Source organism: Nipponia nippon, unplaced genomic scaffold (assembly GCF_047370975.1).
Source record: "Nipponia nippon isolate SJK-2023a ecotype South Korea unplaced genomic scaffold, ASM4737097v1 scaffold_9, whole genome shotgun sequence".
NCBI classification, from domain to species: domain Eukaryota; kingdom Metazoa; phylum Chordata; class Aves; order Pelecaniformes; family Threskiornithidae; genus Nipponia; species Nipponia nippon.
In genome coordinates, this window is record NW_028262413.1 from 36352935 (window position 1) to 36376992 (window position 24058).

At 38.8% G+C, this 24058-nt stretch overlaps 1 long non-coding RNA gene across 3 annotated transcripts in view; it reads left to right on the top strand.

The window, feature by feature from the left end:
* The window catches only part of LOC148050275 (uncharacterized), a 186494-nt gene that overhangs the window by 30233 nt on the left and 132203 nt on the right, over window positions 1–24058 (top strand). For all 3 annotated transcript variants that reach the window (XR_015701330.1, XR_015701329.1, XR_015701331.1), the window contains exon 2: window positions 3882–3969. This is a non-coding gene — a long non-coding RNA (uncharacterized LOC148050275). The remainder of the gene's footprint in view (window positions 1–3881; window positions 3970–24058) is intronic.

The following is a 24058-nucleotide window of genomic DNA, read 5'->3' on the forward strand; positions in this document are numbered from 1 at the left end:
GTAAATGGAGTATGGCAAATGCCCAGTCCCTTTCTGATTTGGAATTTTGGGACAAAACATGCTTTTATTAACAAACACTGATTGATCGAAGTAAAGCAATTTTGTGAAAATTGTGCATATCAGAGGTGTTGAACTTCTGTCTCAAGGCAGATTGCTTTCTGTCAGAAATCTGCATGGTTTTCTTGGGTTTTCCATAGGGCCAAATAGTCCAGGAATGTTCTTTGCCAATGGGTTGGAAACCATTAACAGGAGAAAAATAAAAATTCAAATAACTCCAGTCTTTCTGAAATGAACCACAGTTTATGGAAAATGTCAGAAAAATCCTTTTCATATTCAACTAGCATAAGATCAAATTCCAAGTGTTGTGAATGTTGTGAATCAGAAAATCATAGGTCAGGATTTTGATCTTCTGTTTATTTATATGCAGAAAAGATACCCTCTGACTTCTAAACTCCTTATCATTTCCCTAACATTGTTTCGTGTGATAATTCCTGTGGCATTTGGGCTGCTCACCTGTTCTCTGCTGACCTAGTTAGAATGATGATTTAAACTTGGTATATTGTGTTTGTTATTTCTGATTAGCTGAGATGTAATCAGTCTTTGAACAAATCTCATCAAGTGACTTGAGACTGAGTTGCATTTAGCTTGAACAACCAGAGAATAAATCTGTATCTTTGATTTCATTTTCATTTTGATCATCTCATTCACCTAAATTCAGTACTGGTTTGCTGTATTGAAGCATTCTTTCATTTTTGAGTCAAAGGCTGCTCAGCTCATATGTGATGGAATAAAAATACCAAAGTCTTAAGTAGACATGGGTAGGAATTCTATACTTGTTCACCCTTGAAGTCCCTGGGGTTAGAAAAACACTTAAATTTAGTTGAAGTCATTTTTTCCCCCTATATGTGTAGAGATCCAAAACTGTTACTTCAGTCTTCCCTCGAATTAACACCAGGAATGAGACCTTTGACACTTTATACGTGATTCAGGATGATGCTTTGCAGTACATAGGGAGCTTTATTCAATCCTGTAAAGAAAGGACTTTAATTCATAGTGTCCTATGCCTAGTCAACAATATTTCCTCGTTGTGTAGTCATAGCCAAGCACTTGCTAGTAATAATACTAACGACTATAACTAAGTACAAAAATCAACTGAACAATGTCAAGTAAACTTGGTTTACTCAGTACTTTATATTAGTGATAGCACAATGGCACAAACCTGTTAATGTTTGACTCGCATTGTTAGGTCTTTTCAGCACTGTGAAAATACTGTCCTATGTTGCATACATTTGTTTTAAAAGCACATTGAAGTTCTAACTGTACAACAATGTGTATCTGTACTAAGGCTTTTGTGTATGAGACTGATTTGTTGTCACCGAATGAATGACCAATTATGTTCTCAAAAGAGGATTTGGAGAGAGATACAGTATTACACAAGGTTGGAAATAACACATCAGTACAGAAGGATATTGAATTACACAAGTTGACTCCCAGAGTGAATTCCTGCATAAAAATTTTGGCCATTACAATGAAATAGTATATTAAGGGAATAAAAGGTTGTCAATAAGGTATTTAAGCCTCCACTACTGAACCTAGAATACTTATATTTTACCTTTTAATAGCGAATAAGATACTTCACCTTATCAAACTGCAATAGGTTAGGAGAAAAACTCTGGTCTTTTAGTGTTGTATATCAGCCTTAGGGTGAAGGTGGGGTTAAATTCCTCTGCCTAATGCACATTTGTTCTCATTGTAAAGCTAATCTTGTAATTTCTCACAAGACTGGCAATCTTGGGAGAAATGAGCTAGTACAGAGGTTAAATTACCTCTCACCCTAAAGGAGGCAAAGGATATTCTTGGATGAATGGCTCAGCATGATACACATTATAGATAACTAAGGTGTTGCATAATACAAGTCTTGGCTTTTGGCTATGGAAAGAGCTTTAGACCTGCATCTAGTTGGATAACTGTCTCAAAAATAATTCAAAGCTTTTTTGAGTAATTCAGTTTAACTGGAAGTCTTTAAAATCAGACTGTCCCATTTTATATTGTCCATTGACTACCGATCTCAGAATTTTCAGTAGTGGCTGGAGCCATTAGTGCAGTGACTTTCTGCCTGAAGAATGTACAGTGCTGACTTTTTTGATGAAATGTGCAGTATACTGGAATTTAAGTACTGTTTTTTAATTTATACAACAATAAGTGATAAAATCCTTTTTTTTTTCAACAGAGCAATCAATCTCAAATTTTTAAAGCCCTCACATGGATGCTTACAGATTTAAAGACAAGAAATTGTGTAATGCTTTCAGTGATTACTTAAATTATTGAAATGAATGAATCTAAGACAAGGTAGATAAAACCCACAAATTTGTTTAAAGCAGATTTTACAGTCTGTTTCTTGATTATTGTTTCTTGAAAGCACTGATTCTTCTTTTCTGAAACAGACTAAATTGTAATAAAGCATAGAGCCGTAGAAGGGATTGAATAATAATCCTTGAATAACTTATTTAATGCCTATTACACAATTATGTTTGTCTCATAGTAGATTATTTTTCATTATTTTCACCCAGTCCATGTGAGAATAACAAGAAATTGCTAGCTCAGCAGAAAGTAGGGGTATTAAAATATAGGAGTGGTTATTAAAAGCCTTAAGAAAGGGAAGTATTTCAAAGAAAAAGTCTGGATTGAAAGAAATTAGAGTGCCTATTAAAATTATTAAGATATAACAACTGTGGCTCATAATTCATAAAATTGAATGTTTCTTGAGAGAGATGGAAGACATGGTGTTCAAAATGGTAAAGAATTTAATAGAGAAGCAAGATGAATGGCATACTTCACCAGTAAAATTATAACTTTATAAAATGGGCTGTAGGCTGATAACGTCTTACATAGTAGTTGGCAATCACAGATATCAACAACTTTTGTATAAGTGTATAGAAACATTAATTAAAAATAATGGCTGGAGGGATCGGGTAAATTAAGGAGCTGGAATATATTGATGTTGATTTAAATCTCTTGATTAGTTCTGAATCACTTTCGGAGAATCCTGAACTGCAGATATATATTTAAGTTGACAGTATGATCTACAGTTTTACGTTGATGTGAGACTTTGATACTTATTAAGAAGTTGTAGGAAAAGCAAATCCATTGTAGAATGTAGTATTGAGATGAATTTTGGGGCCAGTAAGGGCCCATGTGAAAATAAGAGTAATAAGGAACTGAATTTCTGTTAAGAACCAAATAATAATAATTGTACTGAAATGGCAGCAAATTCAGTGAACAAGATAAATGGAAGACACATATTTGTGAGAATGAACCCTACAGTTGCCCAGAAAAAAGACAGAATAACTTATTTCAGACAAGACAGGAGCTTTCAGTGTGATTTTTCAGCAGTAGGAAAGAAATGCCTTTAACAGAAAAATGGCCGTTCAGTGTATGAGGAAAGAATGTAGTAAGAGAGAGACAAACAAACGGAGAGGAAGGGGAGAAAGCAGAATGCTTTCTGTCCCCTATCCCTTGGTGATCCCCCTTTTCCACTGAGGAGAGAAGGGGGGGAAAAAAAAGCCAGGGAAGGTAAAGATCAACAACAAATACGTGATATCTTTCTTTTTATGTATTGAATGGTTACGACAGGCTTTTTCTGTATGATTGATTTTGTAAGAATTTGCTTCGTAATAGTAAATACTGCAATAGTAAATGTTAGAGTAAGTTCCAGTGTAGGTTTCAAAATATCATTTACATTTCTGAAATAGGATCAGTAGTGCATAATTTTCCAATTGTATTCTGAGACGGAAGTAGGCTGAGTCTGGGACTTCCAGCCCTTTTTGATTTTTTTTTTTTTTTTAATTTTATTTTAATCAGTGCTCTTTCTTCCTGTATAGGGAAAAGTTGGCTGCTGTGACATCTGTTATAGGAGTGAAACTATGAATTTCATCCATTACGTCCAACATCTGGGCTTTGTGTAGATGGGTGAGTAGACATCTGAGTTAGATAAAGAGTACATTTAACTGAGTTTCTTAATTCCTTTATCTAGGTGAATAGAGCTATTAATAGAAACAGCTGAAGGGCAAATTTTTGATAATGCATGGACAAAGATAAACAGTCATTGTAGGATGGTCTTAAAAGGTAATAATAGCAATGATCATAAATTTGGGAAGGTCAAGACATTATTACCATCAACAAGAATGGCTTTTATGGAGTTGTTGGCGTCATTGTTCTTGTTTGTATCATTATGTACTGTTAATATAAGGAAGTAAAAGCTCCTTCAGTACAGTCTATCTGTCCTGTGTTTGTTACCTGCAGAAATAGGTAATGAGAGTAAGCCACCCAAGTTCTACATTATCAAAGTAAGAATAGATCAATTTCATACTACTCAATAAGGATTATTGCATACAGTTTGCTGGCCTTGTCATGGCATCCAAACACTTTCTTTCTCCTCCAGTTTTTGATAATTTGAGTGATGTTTCTGATTTCTGCCATCTGCAGAAGCAGCACTAGCAGCACAGAGAAATGACAGGGAACTCTTATCACAATGTTAATGTCTTCAGACACAAGAAGGACATTTAAAGTTAAAACTCCTCCACACCTGCTTTAGATCCATCACCCCTTGAACTGCCTGATGGGCTGATTGTGTGGGCAATCGAAGCAGCTGCCTTATGCTGAGAGAGCTCACAACCCTGTTTCCAGAGGAGCCATGTTTTCAGAACAGTTTCACTTACTCTGTGCAAATCTCTCTCTTGCTCTCTCTAATTTTAAAAAGAGATTCTTTGTGTCTGTCACCTCCCTGCTACATGTAGATTGTGTGTCAGGGGGCTGACACACAAAAGGCCTCAATCTCTTAAGAAGCTGCCACCAGAACACCTAACAGACTGTCAGTTTGAATGTTTAAATGAGACACAGCAAGGGAGGGAATAATGCTTTTAACAAAAGGGTGGTGAGGAAAAATGCAGTTCCACTGACAGGGTAACTGCAAATGTAGTACTTGCAGTAGAAGGGAGATATTGATGAAGGCATCAGTAACAGGTGAAAAATGGTGCTCAGATTGGGGCTATTAACAAGAAATGGAGAAAGCATTTATGGCTGTAGAGAGAAGCAGGTAAGGAATCAGGTTAGGATTAGAATTACATTAAGCAGATTGTCTCCTTTGTAGGATGCAGCGTTGTCCTGTCTCCCCTTGTGATGATTGTTTGAGTGGTATTTTAAAGCTACAGCTGTGCGTGTAGTACAGATTTGTGCGTGACTGAACCCTGCAAACTGGTGTTTGTATGTCTTGCAGATGTTTTATGCCACTACAGGTGGGTGCATCTTCAAAACTATACATGGCATTATTTGGGTTAGAGATTCAGAACTTAATTCCTATATGTCAGCAGCATCTCAGATTGCCTTGCTCATGAATGAAATGAGGAAGGTTAGAAATTGCAGGAAAAGTTTTGTTCTGCTTTGTGCAAGTGATACATTTGAACATTGCACTATGAAAACAACATTTACTTTGGTACCTGTTCTTTTTCAGTAAGGCCTATTTCTTTAAAGCTGTGGAATCATAACTTGATCCTCATTTTTCACTTGCCACATGTGCCACTTCTTTCTGCCCAGAAATGATAAACAAATACATTTTGGTTTTAGATTTTTTTTAATTACTGTAATGATAATTAACTCATACTCTGTGCAAATACAGTTTCACAAAGTGGTGGATTTCTCTTGGACTGTATGTTTGACTATTGTTCACTAGTACTAAGAGATTGGTTACATAAATTGCATGTTAACATTTCAGCTCTGCTGGCTGACAGACAGCAGTCAACAGTTACAAGCAGTGGAAAAGTGCTTCTACCATGAGTTGAAAAGCACTGTTTAATAACAAATGAAAAATCCATGAGAGGAAAAGTGATCCTCCATGAACTATGGATACAAACTTTTGTTCAGATGTTTATTGTAGAAAAGTGTGTGAAAAAGAATATATACAGGTCAGAACTACTTGACTCTGTCATGATATTGAGAATGTGCCACAATTAAATCAGGTATTGCTTCCTCTTTACGCTTACCTTACCTATCTGATGTGACATTAACATTGGGAAGGTATTCAGCTGAAATCTCTCCCATGTGATCTCTGTATCTCCTCATATCATAATTTGGTATCCAGTTCATTCATAGCATGGGACAGTTAAAAAAAACATTTCCAAATTTCATTTTACAGGCATGAGTGCTCTATAGATAATTGTATAGAAATTGCAATATTTAGTTGTATAGAAAATGCAATATTTAATCTGCGTTTAAAAAAGAATATGTTAATACAGAAATTTTTTAGAGGGTAGCAGTTCCAGAGTTGCAGCATTATGACAGTCTTCTGCTATTTGTGGCATGTTTCAAACCCTGATGGGTTTTAAAAATCTGTGTTGGCTCCCCTTGTAAAAACTGCTTTGTGTAATATTACTGAAAACTTATGTGAAGAATATTTTCTTCTTTGCTGTTTTTTTCGTGTGCATTTGTGAAGGGGAGAGAACTCTAAGATAGTCGATTCTTTAGACATTTAGTTCAGAGTAAGGACTGGTGAACAGTTCATGTACTGAAAATTCAATTTGATGGTACCCAGTAATTCTAAGATATGCCTTATTGCAAAGCTGGAGAATTGTGTGAATTAGCTTTGTATTATTTTTATGATTTTTTTTCCCCCCGAGATTTCTCTTATTTCTTTATGCTATGAATATAGTTATGAGTGCATTTTTACTTTTAAAAATACATGTATGCACTTAACATTGTGATCCAAGATGTTTTATAGTATGTGTGAAATAATAATAAGGAAAATATTAGAAGTTTTTTAGGTTTGCAGGAAAAAAGGCATATAAAGCAAATATTAGTGTTGCTTCAATTTAGCATGGTTTGGTTTCTTTTTTATTTTTGTGTCTGATTTCTGTCTCATTATTGGGAAGCCTTTAAGATAACAGGAGTTTCAACACACTAAAAAAAATCCTGTAGGATAACAACTGAAGTTTATTTCTACACACACTACCTCGTTATAGCAGCTTTTTCTGATTCTGTCTTGAACCTGTTCTCTCATGGATAGTACTAGTACCTTTAACTCCGTTCAGATGTGCTAGGTACTGTCATAGTTACTATCACGGGCAGCGATCCTGGAAGCAGAAAGTATTTGTGAATCTCAGACAATGCAGGATTAAAGAAGCATGGCAGCCATTAGACAGATTTACTGTTAATATGCAAATGTAAGATGATCTATAGAAAGAAGGGCCTCCAGCATTTTTGTCTACTCTGAAGTCTTAAACATCTTCTAGTATGATGTTAATATTCAAAGTAAATATCTCCAAACTGATCATTTATTTTTTTCAGCTATCTACTTTCACATTCTGTGTTCAGAACAAGAAGTCTAATAAATTCCAGCATTTAAGTTTCAGTGTATCAGAGGGAAAATAATATGTAATTAAAATATATGTATTGTATTTTTATACACAACTCTACAAGGAAAATGCAAGTCATCTTCTGCACCTGTGCTCCTTCTGTAATGCCAAACATCAGTGGTGACCAAGCTTACTTTGCAGTATCCCATCATGCCATCATCTGGCCTAAGACAGGAGTTAGATGCTGTGGTAGTAAAATAACTACACTTGGTCTATTCTTGCACTACTCGTTACCAATACCAGAGGGGTCTGCATTGGCTCTAGAGAAAGTTTCTTTGACAGTAGGTGTATTTCCTTAGCTAGAGTATTCCAGCGCAATTTTGTCCAAGCAGCTACAGGAGCGTAGGAAAGGTGCTTTTGTTGTAGTGAGGGGGTTTTTGTTGGGAGACAAGATAGACAACTCTGGACACAATAATGTTGCCTTGTTTACTGCTGTTTACTGTTGATATGATTTGTTTTTAGAGCTTAAAGACTGAAGTGGCACGATGGGAATGCAAAGAGAAGCTGTTGGTTGGTGTGTTCTCTAATGACTTAAACCCTACTTAGAAATGTAACCTAAAATCCTGGCAGGGTTTCTTTCCTCTAACTTGGTTGCAGACAAAATTTCTGTACAGATGCAATATATGTTAGACCTTAAATATGTATTTATCAAACGGAAAATCCAGTTTATGCTCTGTTCTGTGCTGTATCCCTTTTTCTGGCCATCTAGTTCTGTAAAAAGATTTCTGTGCTTGGAACAGTGTTTGGGCTGTGAGCACAGAACATGAATCAAGAGCCTGAAAGGATTGTTTTCAGATGTGTTTACTACAAGAAGGCCATTTCAGAAAGTGTTTGGCCTCAGGGGAAAAATTTCTAGGAAGTTAATTAGCATTCACATCCCACCTCATGGAGTTGCTCTAAATTGTCAAGCTTGTTTGAGTGTCTCTTTATACTGCTATAGATTGATGAGTACTGGAGAGGAAGAGCCACCCGTGTTTTCAATAAATGGCATCACTGGTAGGTCTGCAGAACTTGCAGTAAGTCCAAGCTTTAGGCTTTTCTCATGCATTCGTTTTGGAAACTCTAACCAAAGGCTTCTCTGCTTTATTCAAGAAAGATGGAAAGAAGAGGTCTGTTTCTCACTGAGATAGTAAAATACCTTTCCAGTGCTTGGATTCATTCCGTGATGACTTGCCATAGAAATGGGACTGTTTTTTCAAAAATTGAGTGGCCCAAAAAGAAGCTGTTGTAAGTCAGTCACTGTCTCTGTCTTCCTCCCTAGCCCTGAATGCTGGATCCACTCATGCCTTTGGCTACCTGTTTTGCTGATAACTTGCCAATTAACAGGTGGCAAGTCCCATGTTGCTGGATGTTATTAAATAAACAGTTTTCCAGATGGCTATAATATTACATCTTTAAATAAAAGTACACAAGCTTAGTGTCAGCATCTTATTTATGGAATGCTTTTGGCTCCTGAACTGCTTGTTGAAATTGTTGTAAGCCATTTGGTCACTGAGAAGTAATTGTGTATTACTGTAGACAACAAGCTGTTTGCATTAATTAGCAATCAAAGCATATTGCCAAATGGGGAATAACATGTCTTTGACATCTCTGCAGATCCTGGTAACTGAAGCAGTGCAAACCCATGGATTCTCCTTTGCTGCATGTTTATAGCATGAACTTCCAGTCCATCTGCCCGTATAGCCATCTGCAAAATCACTAGGGCAACAGCTGGTAGAAATAAAATCTAAGGTTGGAGAAACAGCATATGAAGATACAAGGGAGTTTGTAAAAAGACATTGTTTTTTGCAGTAAAAGTAGCTTTTGTTAATATTTCATGCAGTTTATAAAAAGGGAAAACTGAATGTTGTCTTGTTTGTGAGCGTGCTCTTTTCACCAGTTAAGGAAAAGACACAGTAAGTCTGATCGTAAGCAACTTGAACCAGCTTTAGGGAAACACAATAAGCATGACAGAAGGGCAAACCTGCAGACAGTACAGTAAGCTACGTTAGATGAGGCAATGTACAGACAATGGATGGTACTGCTCACACGGAATTAACCTCAGAGAGGATTAAATTTTGCCATTCTCTGTCTCTCTCACTGTATTTTTGAAGGCATTGGAGTTAAATCTGTTTGTCTCTGGACAGCAATGCCTCCACAGAAGCATGTTTGGATGTAGGTGTCCTTAGGTTAGATGCGATACCCTTTTTTTGTTAAAAATAGTTGAAAGAGCATTAAAAGAGATCAGGAAATTTGGTCCACGTGGACAAAGAAGAGTGAAGATACAAAAAATATCATCTAGAATTGACACTACAAATAATGCCATGGGGTTTTCCCCTTTAGCCAGTTAACTTTCTTCTTCCCTTGTAAAATATGATTATTATGTGATATCAAGTGCATTCTAAACAGCAATTGTATGATATGTACTAAGAAAACCCTGAGATTCTTAGTATTTCTTGTGTAGAGCTGTTTTTCTTCCTCAACAAAGCTTTTTGAAAATGTTCTTATTAGTAGGAAAGTTTCATGTGAAAAATTAAGAGTAAAGAACCCAGAGTAGTCTGGACCTAGTGGCAAAAATGTTCATATGGAGGGTGGGAGCTGTAAATTTAAACGTTTGGAACTCTGGAGCCTCACATGCCTCCTTGCCTGGTAGTCCCAGCTGCAATTTTTGGGCAGGTGTTCCTGTTTGCCTTTTTTTGTCTGATGACCAGAGAAATCTTTGTTGACAAAGTTTGTCAGGATTTGTATTTCTAGGAAAAATTAAATGTTAACTACATACTACGTCCATTTGTCTTTTAAAATAAAATTAATCGTCTAAGCTTAAGGTAGCTTAAGGACCTATGCAAAATAACTGCATGTGTCACTGGGAACTGTTGTGCTACTATCATGGATTGGAATAATTTTCTGTATGTGTTTTGTAGTGCAAGCGATAAGACCAGTTCTGACTCCAGTGCTTTGAAATATTGTGGCATTTTACATTATTGAATGAATGGGAATTGAGTGCTAAAATAGTCTGGGGGACTTTTAAATAGTTTGGGAGCTGTGTTTTGTTGCAGTAGTTACCAGAAGTCAGCCAGAACAGCAGCACACATACAGACCTAGGCGTGCATATTTGTACCTAGCTAGTAAACGCGGTTATTAGAAATCAGCTGTTCCTGTGTAGTTTCTGCCTATTCTTTTGTGTCATGTAGAGAGCAAAGATACAATGAGAGAGAGGAAGGAAAAATACATTCAAGTGCAGATCGGCGCTTGGTATTTTGACTTTTTTGAAGGAATGCATGTATTGGGAAACGCATATATTCACTTATGCTATGCTTAAGAATTAAAAATATTTGCTACTAAAATTGCCAGGTTCTCTGAGTTATTAAGCTCAATATAATGAACCCTTTGCAGAAAATAACTAGAATGTGATCTATGTCTGCAGAGGAAGCAAAGGAGCAAAACACATTAAAAAATAAATTAATGTAATGCAAAACAACCTTAGTTCCATGGCACAGAAATTTATAATTGCACTGATCTTGTTAAGCTGCTCTTCCAGAAGATGCTGCACATTCTGTGCAGAAGAGAGGGAGATAGACTGGTGGAGCCACTCCCTACCATCCCTGAGACAAGCACACCAAATGGAGGCATCAAGAGGAAAGGCTCCCCTACCCTCTTGCCACCAGGCAGAAGAAGGGGACCTAAGAGACAGAGGAGGATGGAAACAGATCCCGGCTCAGCGCAGCAGGCGAATCCTTTCCTGGCCTACCTCGCCCTCCCAGGTGCCCTTACACAATAGGTACAAGGCTCTGGAATTTGAGGGCCAGGAGGATGAAGATGTGGACAGTGATCTATCCAAGGGGTTGACCAGGGGGAACCAGTCAGCCCCACGCATTACAACGGCCACTGGTAAGAAAAAAAGAAGGGTAATTGTCATAGGCGATTCCCTTCTGAGGAGAACAGCGGGCCTGACCTGCCGACTGGACCCATCCCATAGAGAAGTCTGCTGCCTCCCTGGGGCAAGGGTAAGAGACATTACTAGGAAGCTCCCTAGGCTGGTAAAATCATCCGATTATTATCCACTGTTGGTTGTTCAGGTTGGCAGTGATGAGGCAGCTGTCAGAGGCACAAAGATGATCAAAAGGGACTTTAGAGAACTGGGGCGATTACTTGAAGGATCAGGAGTGCAGGTAGTGTTTTCCTCCATCCCTTCAGTAGCCAGGAGGCGTACAGAAAGGAACAGGACGACCCACCTCATTAACACATGGCTCAGAAGCTGGTGCCAGAGGTGGAATTTTGGGTTTTTCAACCATGGGACAGTTTACATGGCACCAGGCCTGCTGGAGACAGATGGGGTTCACTTGTCACAAAGGGGGAAAAGGATCCTGGCCCAGGAGTTAGCAGGCCTCGTTGAGAGAGCTTTAAACTAGATGCGAAGGGGGAAGGGGATAAAACCAAGCTTGCTAGGGATGAGCCTAGGGGTGGCATGCCTGTGTTGGAGAAGAGATCAATAGCCCAACTGAAGTGCATTTACACCAATGCACACAGCATGGGCAATAAACAGGAGGAGCTGGAAGCCATTGTGCGGCAGGAAAACTATGATGTGGTCGCCATCACGGAAACATGGTGGGATGACTCACACAACTGGAGTGCTGCAATGGATGGCTACAAGCTCTTTAGAAGGGATAGGCAAGGAAGGAGAGGTGGTAGGGTAGCCTTGTACATTAGAGTGTTTTAATGTCTAGAGCTCAACGAAGGTAATGATAAGGTTGAGTGCTTATGGGTAAAGATCAGACGGAAAGCTAATAAGGCAGATATCCTGGTGGGAGTCTGTTATAACCACCCAACCAGGATGAGGAAACAGACAAAGTATTCTACAAGTGGTTGGCTGAAGTCTCACAACCTCTAACCCTTGTTCTCGTGGGAGACTTCAACTTACCAGATATCTGCTGGAAATACAACACAGCAGAGAGGAAAGCAGTCTTGGAGATTCCTGGAGTGTGTGGGAGATAACTTCCTGACGCAGCTGGTAAGTGAGCAAACCAGGAGAGGTGCCCTGCTGGACCTGCTGTTTATGAACAGAGAACACCTGGTAGGTGATGTGGTGGTCGGAGGCTGTCTTGGGCTCAGCGACCATGACAAGATAGAGTTTTCGATTCTTGGAGAAGTAAGGAAGGGGGTCAGCAAAACCACTATCCTGAACTTCAGAAGGGCAGACTTTGGATTGTTTAGGAGTCTGGTTAACAGAGTCCCTTGGGAGGCAGTCCTGAAGGGCAAAGGAGTCCAGGAAGGCTGGATGTTATTCAAGAAGGAAGTCTTAAAGACACAGGAGCAGGCTGTCCCCATGTGCTGTAAGATGAGCAGGCGGGGGAGAAGATTGGCTTGGCTGAACAGACAGCTTTGGCTAGAACTCAAAAAAAAAGAAGAGCTTACCACCTTTGGAAGAAGGGGCAGGTGACTCAGGAGGACTACAAGGATGTTGTGAGGATATGCAGGGAGAAGATCAGAAAGGCGAAGGCGCAGCTGGAACTTAAACTGGCGACCGCCACTAAAGATAACAAAAAAAGTTTTTATAAATATATCAGCGACAAAAGGAGGGCCAGGGAGAATCTCCCTCCTTTGTTGGATGCAGAGGGAAACTTTGCCACAAAGGATGAGGAGAAGACTGAGGTACTTAATGCCTTCTTTGCCTCAGTCTTTAATAGTCAGACTGGTCATCCTCGGGTTTTTCAGGCCCCTGAGCTGGGAGATGGAGATAGGATGCAGAGTGAAGCCCCAGTTGTTGAAGAGGTGACAGTCACTGACCTGCTCCTCCACCTGGATGCACACAAGTCCATGGGCCCAGATGGGATCCACCCGAGGATACTGAGGGAGCTGGCAGAGGAGCTGGCCAATCCACTCTCCATTATTTGTCAGCAGTCCTGGTCAACCGGGGAGGTCTGGGATGACTGGAAGCTAGCAAACGTGACGCCCCTTTACAAGAAGGGTCGGAAGGAGGATCCGGGGAACTACAGGCCTGTCAGCCTGATCTTGGTGCTGGGAAAGGTCATGGAACAAATCATCTTGAGTGCCATTACGCAGCACGTGTGGGACAACTGGGGGATCAGGCCCAGCTAGCATGGGTTTATGAAAGGGGGAGGTCCTGTTTCGCTAACCTGGTCTCCTTCTATGACAAGGTGACCCGCTTAGTGGATGAGGGGAAGGCTGTGGATGTTGCCTACTTGGACTTTAGTAAGGCCTTTGACACTGTCTCCCACAGCATTCTCCTGGAGAAGCTGGCTGCTCACGGCTTGGATGGGTGCACTCTGCGCTGGGTTAAAAACTGGCTGGACAGCCGAGCCCAGAGAGTGGTGGTGAATGGAGTCAAATCCAGTTGGCGGCCGGTCACGAGTGGTGTTCCCCAGGGCTCAGTGCTGGGGCCGGTCCTGTTCAATATCTTCATTGAAGATCTGGATGAGGGGATGAGTGCACCCTCAGTAAGTTTGCAGGTGACACCAAGTTGGGTGGAAGTGTTGATCTGCTGGAGGGTAGGAAGGCCCTACAGAGGGACCTGGACAGGCCGGACTGGGGCCAACTGCATGAGATTCAACAAGGCTCAGTGCTGGGTCTTGCACTTGGGTCACAACAACCCCATGCAATGCTACAGGCTTTGGGAGGAGTGGCTGGAGAGCTGCCTGGCAGAAAAGGACCTGGGGGTGTTGGTTGACAGCCGCCTGAACATGAGCCAGCAGTGTGCTCAGGTGGCCAAGAGGGCCAATGGCATCCTGGCCTGTATCAAGAATAGTGTGGCCAGCAGGACCAGGGAGGTGATAGTGCCCCTGTACTCAGCACTGGTGAGGCCGCACCTCGAGTACTGTGTTCAGTTTTGGGCCCCTCGCTACAAGAAGGACATCAAGGTGCTGGAGTGTGTCCAAAGAAGGGCAACGAAGTTGGTGAAGGGTCTGGAGCACAAGTCTTATGAGGAGCGGCTGAGGGAACTGGGGTTGTTTAGCCTGGAGAAAAGGAGGCTGCGGGGAGACCTTATTGCTCTCTGTAACTACCTGAAAGGAGGTTGTAGCGAGGTGGGGGTCAGTCTCTTCTCCCAAGTAACAAGGGATAGGATGAGAGGAAATGGCGTCAAGTTGTGCCAGGGGAAGTTGAGGTTGGATATTAGGAAAAAGTTCTTCACTGAAAGGGTAGTCAGGCACTGGAACAGGCTGCCCAGGGAAGTGGTTGAGTCTCCATCCCTGGAGGTATTTAAAAGAAGGGTAGACGTGGTGCTTGAGGACGTAGTTTAGTGGTGGACTTGGCAGTGCTAGGTTAATGGTTGGACTTGATGATCTTAAGGGTCTTTCCCAACCTTAACAATTCTATGATTCTAAATACAGTATGATGATGAGTGTCATTCAAAATCAGGATCTTTCATATTCAAAGGGTTTCAAACATGCATTTAGCGTGTGCAGGTAAGGACATTTCAATGAGGCAAGGTGTCTTCTAGGCTGGAACTCTTAACACAAAACTCCCACCAGTGTTTTGGGGGTGTACTTTTGTACTGTTTCTGAGTTTTGGCTTCTTTTCTTTTTTCTTTTTTTCTTCTTTTCTCTTTCTTCTTCTCTCTTCTTCTCTCTCTTCCCTCTCTTCCCTCTCCCTCTTTTCTCTCCTTCCTCTCTCCCCTCTGTCTGTCCCTTCTCTCTCCTCTCTCTCTCTTTCTCATTTCCCTAAGATGTATTGCTTGCTTTGTTTACTTTCAGAGGGCAGTGCACTGACATGATCTGTTAGGATCTTATTCATGCCTCCAGGGTTACATTGAATGCCAGGGCTGCATTCTTGGCTCTTAGTGGCTTGCAAGGGAGGGATATGACTGGATTGATTCTGGAATAACTAAATAAATTTCTGTGATAGGATAAGCAAAGCTAAAGCATATTCACCAAAAGGTACAAACTCAGCATAACTGGCCAATAAATAAATAACAAAAATTCTCCCTTGCTCTGCTGTCTTTCAGGATAGCATCTCTTCTAGAATGTTTTTCACAACTTCAGAGAATTTACAGGCCTTAGCATGTGACTTTAGTTACAGATTCAAGACTTGTTACTCTTTCTTAGACAACTTCTAGGGGAAACTGGTGTCCTGTGTACTCCCTAGGGAAAATGCAACTGTGAGCAGAGCAACAGTATATGATAATGAAGGCCATTTAATAGGGGATCATTTAGAGGGGATTTTCTGCCAATAATGCATACATCTGAAAGAAGATCATGGATTCCGGCAGCTTTCTTGCCTGCTCAGGGAGATATATGAAGCCATGTACACGCCTGTGAAGTTTGACCAAAAGACGAAAATGTGCGTGAGATATAACAGAGTAGCGCATCACCACAGTGGCTGCAAAATGACAGTAGCAGCTGACAAAAGTGGAAGGCAGAAAGTGAGGAGACTGGAATGGGAAGGGTGGGCAACTTGGATCTCTGTGTTGGCTGGGGCCATTGTGTTTGGAGGAGCTGGTGTATTGGTAGGCTGTCCTTGGATGTGAAGCAGCACTAAGACATTGGTTTATGTGCATAGGTAGTCTAATCAAACTAGCAGTCCTACCATAATACTACAGACATCTATTCGTAAAGACAGGTTGAATGAAGAATGCCATGGTGCCTGGAAAAGAGCACCTCAATCTAAGGCTTGAAAAGAAGAGGGGTTTGGGGATTATTTTGTTGTTGTGTAAAAAATGTTTGCCTTTTGTTTTTTGGAAAATGCATTGGACGTTTTCAAAATGACTTTATTTACTCTACTTGGTTTTTTGTTTGTTTGAATGATGACCTAACTCAAAAAGGGGAAAAAAAAAAAGGTGAAATAAATGGATTTTAAAATGCTCACAAAGTAAGCAAACTGAACTTTTAATTTTGGTCAAAACAAAGGTTTTAGGCTTTGTTTCGCTAAATTCATGACTGTACTCTTTTTTCTAAAGGCATGTTTATTTGCATGAAGGCTGAGTTGTAAAGGGGGAAGGTGTGCCTAAGAATGAAGTTGAGCAAGATGCTTTCAGCTTGCCTGGCTTTGATGACTTGTCAGGAGCAAGTGTTGCTCTGTTACTGAACCTGTTAATTTCATTGTTATGCAGTTCTGCTTTTCCTCAAAAAAACTCCATCAGATGTATTTAGATGTCCTCTTGAATGTAAAGCCACAGAACTAGACAAGAGTGGCCCTGCTAACTCTTGCACTGTGGAATGGGTGCAATGTTGCTTTTGAACCTGGTATGGTATTTTAATCTTATATCAGTGTAGCGTTCTGATCATATACTAATCTTGGCATTGTTCCTTAGATGTGAAGATTTTAGCCTTAAACAATTCATTCAATAGTTGAGGTATTTCATAAAACCAATGCCTGCATACTTCTGTTCCCCTTTAGTTTTTTTTCTTGTCACACTTTGTTGCAGTGAAAACAATTTATTTGCTGCCTTTTCTAGGGTACGTTGGTCTGGCAGTGACAATACGATGTCATTTTCAGTGTCTCATTTGATCATCAACACAGACAGCCATCAACAAAATATTTACATTTTTCAGCAATGATTATGGATGAGGATGCATAAATCAAGGATGCTTTACATTTTATGAGTTAAATTGACAAAGAGGAATTGAAGCTGAAGTTTCATTAGGACTAGAAAGTGCCAAAATGACTCTATGAACTCTAAGCATGGCAATAAACATTGGAAACAGTCAAAATCAAGGCTTTGTCCCCTTATGTTAATTTATTTTCACTACTTTTTGGTTAATTCTTGCCAGTACCTCTCACTGATGTTAGGCATAAAAGAAGGTAAAGTGTACCAGTTATCTTTGTATCTGACCAACAAAAATTCTCCATGCTCCAGTAATTTTCCAAAACTTATTAACGTGAATTGTTAAAATAGTGGTGGTCTGCACCACTTGAGTGCTGACGTGTGTTTGGGCTTGGTTCTAACTTTTTTTCTCTTATAATCTAAATTTCTGGGTTGGGCATATTACCAAAGACTTGCTGATAGGCAAAGTTAAATCTGCTTGTAGTTTTCCAACATTGTTAAAAAAACACAGTTTAGCCAATTTATGTATTAGATACAGTTTGGCATATCTCTGTGATTTCCAGTAAGTTAGGTCATGTTTTTAATTCTTTTATGTGAGGTCTTCTTCCCTCCTAACTACTTTGAAAACTTTGATTTAAGACCAAATGTCTGTTTAGATGTATACCCTGCCAGACATTGAGTTACTAGACACCTGTGAGAACTTTGGTGATTGCAATGGTATCTAGTGCCTTTAAACTCTTATATATACTTTTATAATTATTAGGACAAGAGGAAATGGCCTCAAGTTGTGCCAGGAGAGGTTTAGATTGGATATTAGGAAAAAATCTATTCACTGAAAGTGTTGTTAAACATTGGAATAGGCTGCCCAGGGAAGCAGTTGAGTCCCTATCCCTGGAGGTATTCAAAAGATGGGTAGATGTGGTGCTTAGGGGTGTGGTTTAGTGGTAGACTTAGCAGTCCTGGGTTAATGGTTGAACTTGATAATCTTAAAGTTTTTTTCCAACCTAAATGATTCTATGATTCTGTGTGTTGTCACAGGTGTTCCAATAGCATCCTTAAAGCCTTTTTAGGAGCCTTAAAGCTCCTTTTTTAATGAGCTATAAAGACATAATTGTAGAATGGTCAGAAAGTGCATAACAAAAGAAACTGAAATACCAGATATATTAGTTTTAAAAATTCTTTAAGGGTTATTCAGCTGCTGTCTCCCATTCAGCAATTGTGTATGCATAGAAACAAACCAGCTGCTTCCATAAGCCAGGTCAATTTTTCATTTTGGTGATAGACGTGCTTTCCCACGATAGAAGAGCAAAGTTTTCAAGCACAGATGTTTGTGTAATGGTGATACAGTACAGTAAACACAGGCAGTATGGAGTGGCCATCCATCATTTGTCACGCTAATTTGTTGGTCTTGCAGGAGGTATAGAATTCTTTTTACACATCAGAAATGCCATTTTTTAAAATTTTACTTCTGTTGGTTTTTTTAACCTATATTTTAATGCCCGAGTTAAGTGTTGTGCAAAGAGATGGCTAAAACATTAACAGTAGCTACTTGCTTCTGGTGGTGGGAAAGCCCAATTAATGTAACTACACTAGTGTTGAATGCATAAGCAATACGTGACGGTGATGGAAGATAGGTTTTACTCCAGTGTGACTTACTGTAGTAATTCTACTCAAGTGCTCTGTCAACTTTATATACTTATGTAGTGGGCTGAGACTTGTATGGCTTTGCAACAGCTTCATGGATGCAGATGTCCATCTGCATAAATGGATCCCAGCTCTGTTTCCTTAAATTGTTTTAGTGTTTTTCCGGAAGGGGCACAGGCTGTATGCTCCCAGATGCTCTAAAACTTATGCTTTAATTCAGTGTTGTTTTAACACCTCTTCTGAACAGAGAACCTTTCCTACACTGGACACTTAAAAAGCAAGTACCTGGGATCAGAATCTGGAATTTCCTGGATCCAACTAAATGGTAACACAGGGTGAGCAGCAAACGGCAAGTTCATGAGGGCGACAGGCTTGTATACTACATGAGATGAAGTATTGAACTTTTTTGAGGCTGGTGAGCTTTTTCATTGTGGGGGGAGGGCAGAAAACCTGACATTTTTTCTCTGATCACCTTTCACAAGACTAAAAAACCCCCTTTAATCAGATAAGGAGAAACGCTCTTTTTTGGTTTTGAAACATTCTACATTTGATTGCACACACTAACTTAGAAAAATTGCTACAGAGCCAGAATGTCAGGATTTATCTGAAATTATGTAGAATTGCTTTCAATATGTTTTTAAAAATAAGAGATTCTATAAAGGTTTCACTGTCTTTAGGTAGGAGTGAGTTACTTCTCACTGCTGGTAATTGTATCTGGTAATTATTGTCAGGGAAACAAAAAATGCCTCCCGTGTCTTTTGGTGACAGCTATGTCTTCCAATATGCCCCCTTAATGCTTCCTGTTTTTTCAATCAGAGCAGTGTTTAGCGTGGAAACACTATGCACAGTATCAGTATGTCCAACATGCATCCGTTTTATGAAGTGTATCATTCATGAGCCACGTTGAAACCCAAATTGTTTGAAGGGTATAAACACAGAGAGCGCTAATATTTTTTAAGCAAAAAATAAAATTATTTTGATATAAGACAGCTTCTGGCAGGCTACTTTCTGTCCTTCCTGCGGTAAAATAATGGCTTTTGTCACTTGTTTTTCATTTCAGACTGGCATGCTGGAAGTATCTATTTCAAAGATGAAGGAAAAGTAAGACAAAAAGAGATTGTTACTTTCCCCAAATCAGTTTGATTTCTGTCATTACAAAACAATACCTTTTCTGAAGATGTCTTTCAAAACCAGCCAGCACTATGACAGATAAGTTATAGCTGGTCTGATTATTCATGCAGATATCAGCAGGTTATTCCAAGAGGGCTTTATTTCATATTGTTAAAGCTATTCTCTAAAAGAAACAGTAATCTTTTTGATGAGCATAGGGAACAATTTCTTCAACACCGATCCAATTTATTTGGACCCTCTGATTGGTGCTTTCAGCTAGATCTCTAAGCACAATATTAATTATTCATTAAGGTACTTGAAGGGAGAATATTTGCATAGCCATACTGTCAAAATTGATGAGGCTTTGCGTATGCACCATAGGAATAGCTTTCAACCTAGTGCTAAAACTAGAGATGATACTAATAAAATTTTTTAAAAAATTACCTAAAAAGCCAACAATAATTTGAACTTTCTCATAACCACAGCACATTTATTTTTATAGCACCCACATGTCCTATTGAAAGATGATGAAAATATTCTTCCTACAGCTGGTCATGTGGGTATAGAATAAAAAAAAAACCCTCAAGAACATTTTTATAATAAAAGGTCATAATTGGGATAATAGATAGTAAAATGGAAGAAAGAGGTTTTGTGTGAGTGGGAGGAAAGAGTAAGCCTGGCATTTAATGTACTTATATCCAGCTGGAAACACACAGACTGGTTTTATGGGAAATTGTAGCGTTCTGTCTATATATGCATAGGTGGGCAGAAGGTCATCTGGCTACTAAAAGACTGGGATACTTCTCTTTGTGTGTGCATGTAAAGGTGCAGTTACTTCTAAAAAGGTAAACTGAAAAAAAATAAAATTCAAACATTTTAAAAATAGTAAAAAGATCTTGGTGATTGGGAAAGATGCAAAGTGGCTACACCGTGACTTGGCTGCAGTTCCCACAGCTCTTTTTCAGATGAGGGGACCAGGCTAGAACATGCTTGAGCTTTTAACTTTATTTTATTTCTTTCTCCCAGACCTTGAACTGTGCAGGGAAGTAGCTCCTACTTCACACCACAGAGAAACAGAAAAGAGTGACTTCAGGAGCTGTTGCTTGAGTCTCAAAGTATTTTTATTCCCTTTCTCAGTATCCAGTCACAGTAGCAATGCTCAGTTACTCTGTGTGAAACACTGACTTGTTCGTACTTTCTAATACAGCATCCTTGCTAGCAGAGAAGGAAAGAACATTCCAAGTTCTTGAGCTTAGGGGAACAGTGTCATAAATTTTAGTAAACATTAAACTGGAATTGGTTTGTTTGCCAAAAAGCAGGTTTAACAGCCCCTGAAGTAGATAGCTAAAACTCTGACACGAGAGGTGAATTTTTACTCACAAGGATGTAATAACACTTGTAGGATCACCTTTCAGAAGGTGCTGAGGGACACGTAGGAAAAAACTGACCCCTTGCTAACTACTACTCAAGTTATTCCTTTTGCTAAAGCAATGCGAGATTTTAATTTTGGTGCTGGAATTCTGACTTTGCCGTTACTCTAAAGGGGTTGTACTGAATGTACCTTGCTGGGATCGTACAGGAAATAGTGTTCTGGTCTGTGATCTCAGAAATATCCTGTAGTCAGAGGGCATCGTAATGGAGATGTGTCCCTTACGTGGCTTACTTCTGCATAAAGCTTTATCTTTCAGAGACCCTCTTTCCATATTGAGAGGAACAGAAGTGGAGGTGATGCATGCATGACACGTCTGAGCCCCAAAGATTATATAGTTTTCCTTGTTCAGAATTAAAACACTGCAAGTGTCAACAGTGGATCAAGAACAGCATAGACGCTTCGTGATTTATTACATATCCACAGCCGCTCATATCTGTGGTTTTATTGAGAGTCTCAAGATACTGTGCTTTTATTTAAAACTAAAGGTCTGAACTATAGAGTCACGTGAATACGTGAGTTTCTTGCTTATTTTTGAACAAGCTGAACTTCAGGCCTTCATGATAAACTTCAGCCATAATTATTAAAAGCAGAAGGCAGAAGATTGTTTTAAAGCTTATGATTTTTAAGCCAATGCAGATAGATGCAGATGACTGTATTGCATTGCATACTTAGAAAAAGATTATTTTACCTGTTTCTGTATGAATTTATATGCACCTCCATGAAGTGTAAACTTTTTTTATTGAAAACACAAAATTATACCAGAAGTCTTTTACTAAATATAAGGATGAAAAGTAAGGAAATATTTGCACAGTAACTTCAGTGTTTATGCACAACAAATTTATTTTTAATTCTATTTTTAATCTTACTTCAATACCTTTTGAAAAAATAGTGAATTTGCAATATTAAAACCATTTGAAAACTAGAATATAGTACTAGAACAATCTCAGGTCATTTTTAATACAATTCTCTTGAATCTTAAAATGTGTGATTACAGCAGAAAATCAGTCTTAGTGCAGATCTATGCAGAAACTATTACAATATAAACTGAAATGTTCCCAAAACAGTTATGCTTTCATTATAAAAATGAATTAAATTAAACATAAAATAATATGCTTAGGTAATGTTGTACTTCAGAAGCAAACCCAGAAATTGAAGTAATTTCTAATTGAGTGCCACAGAGTTTTTAAACTCAGCTTTGCCATGTCTTGGAAATTGCAGAGCAAATATATTTGATGATGCAAGGTTTGTAAATTTCTTAATGAGCCAAGATACAAAAGATCAGAGGCCAGCTACTGCAGCAGGTCAACTTTAATTTCAAGTGTTCCTGCTTTTGTACATTAGTCTAAAGTTTTCAGTCTCATGGAAGGAATTTGGGTGTTAGATTTGCATTGTAACTAAGGGCAATCCAGCATCCCCAATCCCTTGAGAATCCTTGAAAATATGATAATCTTATCTAAATCTCATTTACTTTGTTTTTACCTTTAACAGTTCTATACACAACCTGAGTATTATTAAAATGCCCTTTAAAGTGAGCCTGACAATATTGGGATTCCATTTTGAAATAAGGGCTGAATATAATTGAAGATATCAGGAGAGAGAGAGAGAGACTGACTGTAATGAATGTTAGAAAAGGCATATATACAAGTCCTGTGCTAGAATCAGAAGGCACCTAACAATGGAATTGGAAAAATGCAGTGCTACATTATAAGAGAATATGAATTTCATCAGTATTCATAACATATGCTGATATTCTATCAGTGAAACGCTGCTGTAAGCATCAGCCCATTTGCATGCAGAGCAATGCTCTCTTAAATAGGAAAATAAATGAGGAGTTAGTCCTGATATGGGAAATATCTCGGACTATTTCCTTACATTCAAAATTCAGCAGCCTTGCTATGATTGCTGATTTCCAAATTTTTAAAGAAATAACCATGAGATGAAGTAAGTAACCACAAATGAAATAAAAATAAATATTTCAAGGAAGTTCTGATAATAATTTGGGATTTCATCTGAATGTAGTATTAGACCTTGAAGTTGTTACACCGCATGTCTTCTCCTTTTCTTTTCCATTCTACTTTCTCTCAACACAAAGTCTTTAAAAAATATGCCCTGCAAGATTTCCATCTTGCAAACAACCTGAAATATCCACAATGTCTTGGATCATGTCTACTTGGGTTGGACAATTTCAGCTGAATTTATCTCTCTCATCCACATTGATTAAAGCGTAAAAACCAGATGTATTTCTGTTGCTTGTACACATCCTACTGGCTACGCATGTATGCTTCTCTGAAAAGAAACAATTTTCTTAGATATTTCTTCATCCTTAATTTGTTTTTCTGTGGGTTTTTTTTTTTGTAGCTAAAATTTACAGATATCTTTGACTGTGTGCAAACATATTAGGATAGAGTCAACCTTGGCTTTTATTCAGTCAACACTTTAAGATTAACTACCCATAGTTGAAGGCTGTGCTGATTAGGCTGTCGTTGCTAACACCTTCTAATAGTGTACTTCAAAATTCAAGCTGAGCTTAGCCTGCATGGTTAATTTCACCTATTGAAAGAGCTACAACTGCTACAATTGAAATTGAATCTGACATCAAAAGTCATCCAGATGCCCATTAGGTAATAGAAAAGTGTGAACCAAGTTTACTAGTGAGTGGAAGGCATATGTTTACATACAGATGTTACAGATCTATCCTTTAGCTTAATAAAATGGTGTCTTAGGACAAAATCCACCGCAAGTATCTAAAGACATGCGTTTGTAATAGTAGTGACCAGCAATTTCAAAATTCCCTTTTGACTGGGTGATAGAAACATTTATAAAACTGGTATAATTTAACTGAGAAAAGGAATCATACACTTTTGCATATTGTTCATTCCACTTAATAGAGTGCACATAAAGGGTAAGGACACGAATATTATCCTTTAGCAGGATATTTTGTTCGAAATAATTCAGATTCTGTTGAGATTGTGTCTATTTGCTTTAGTA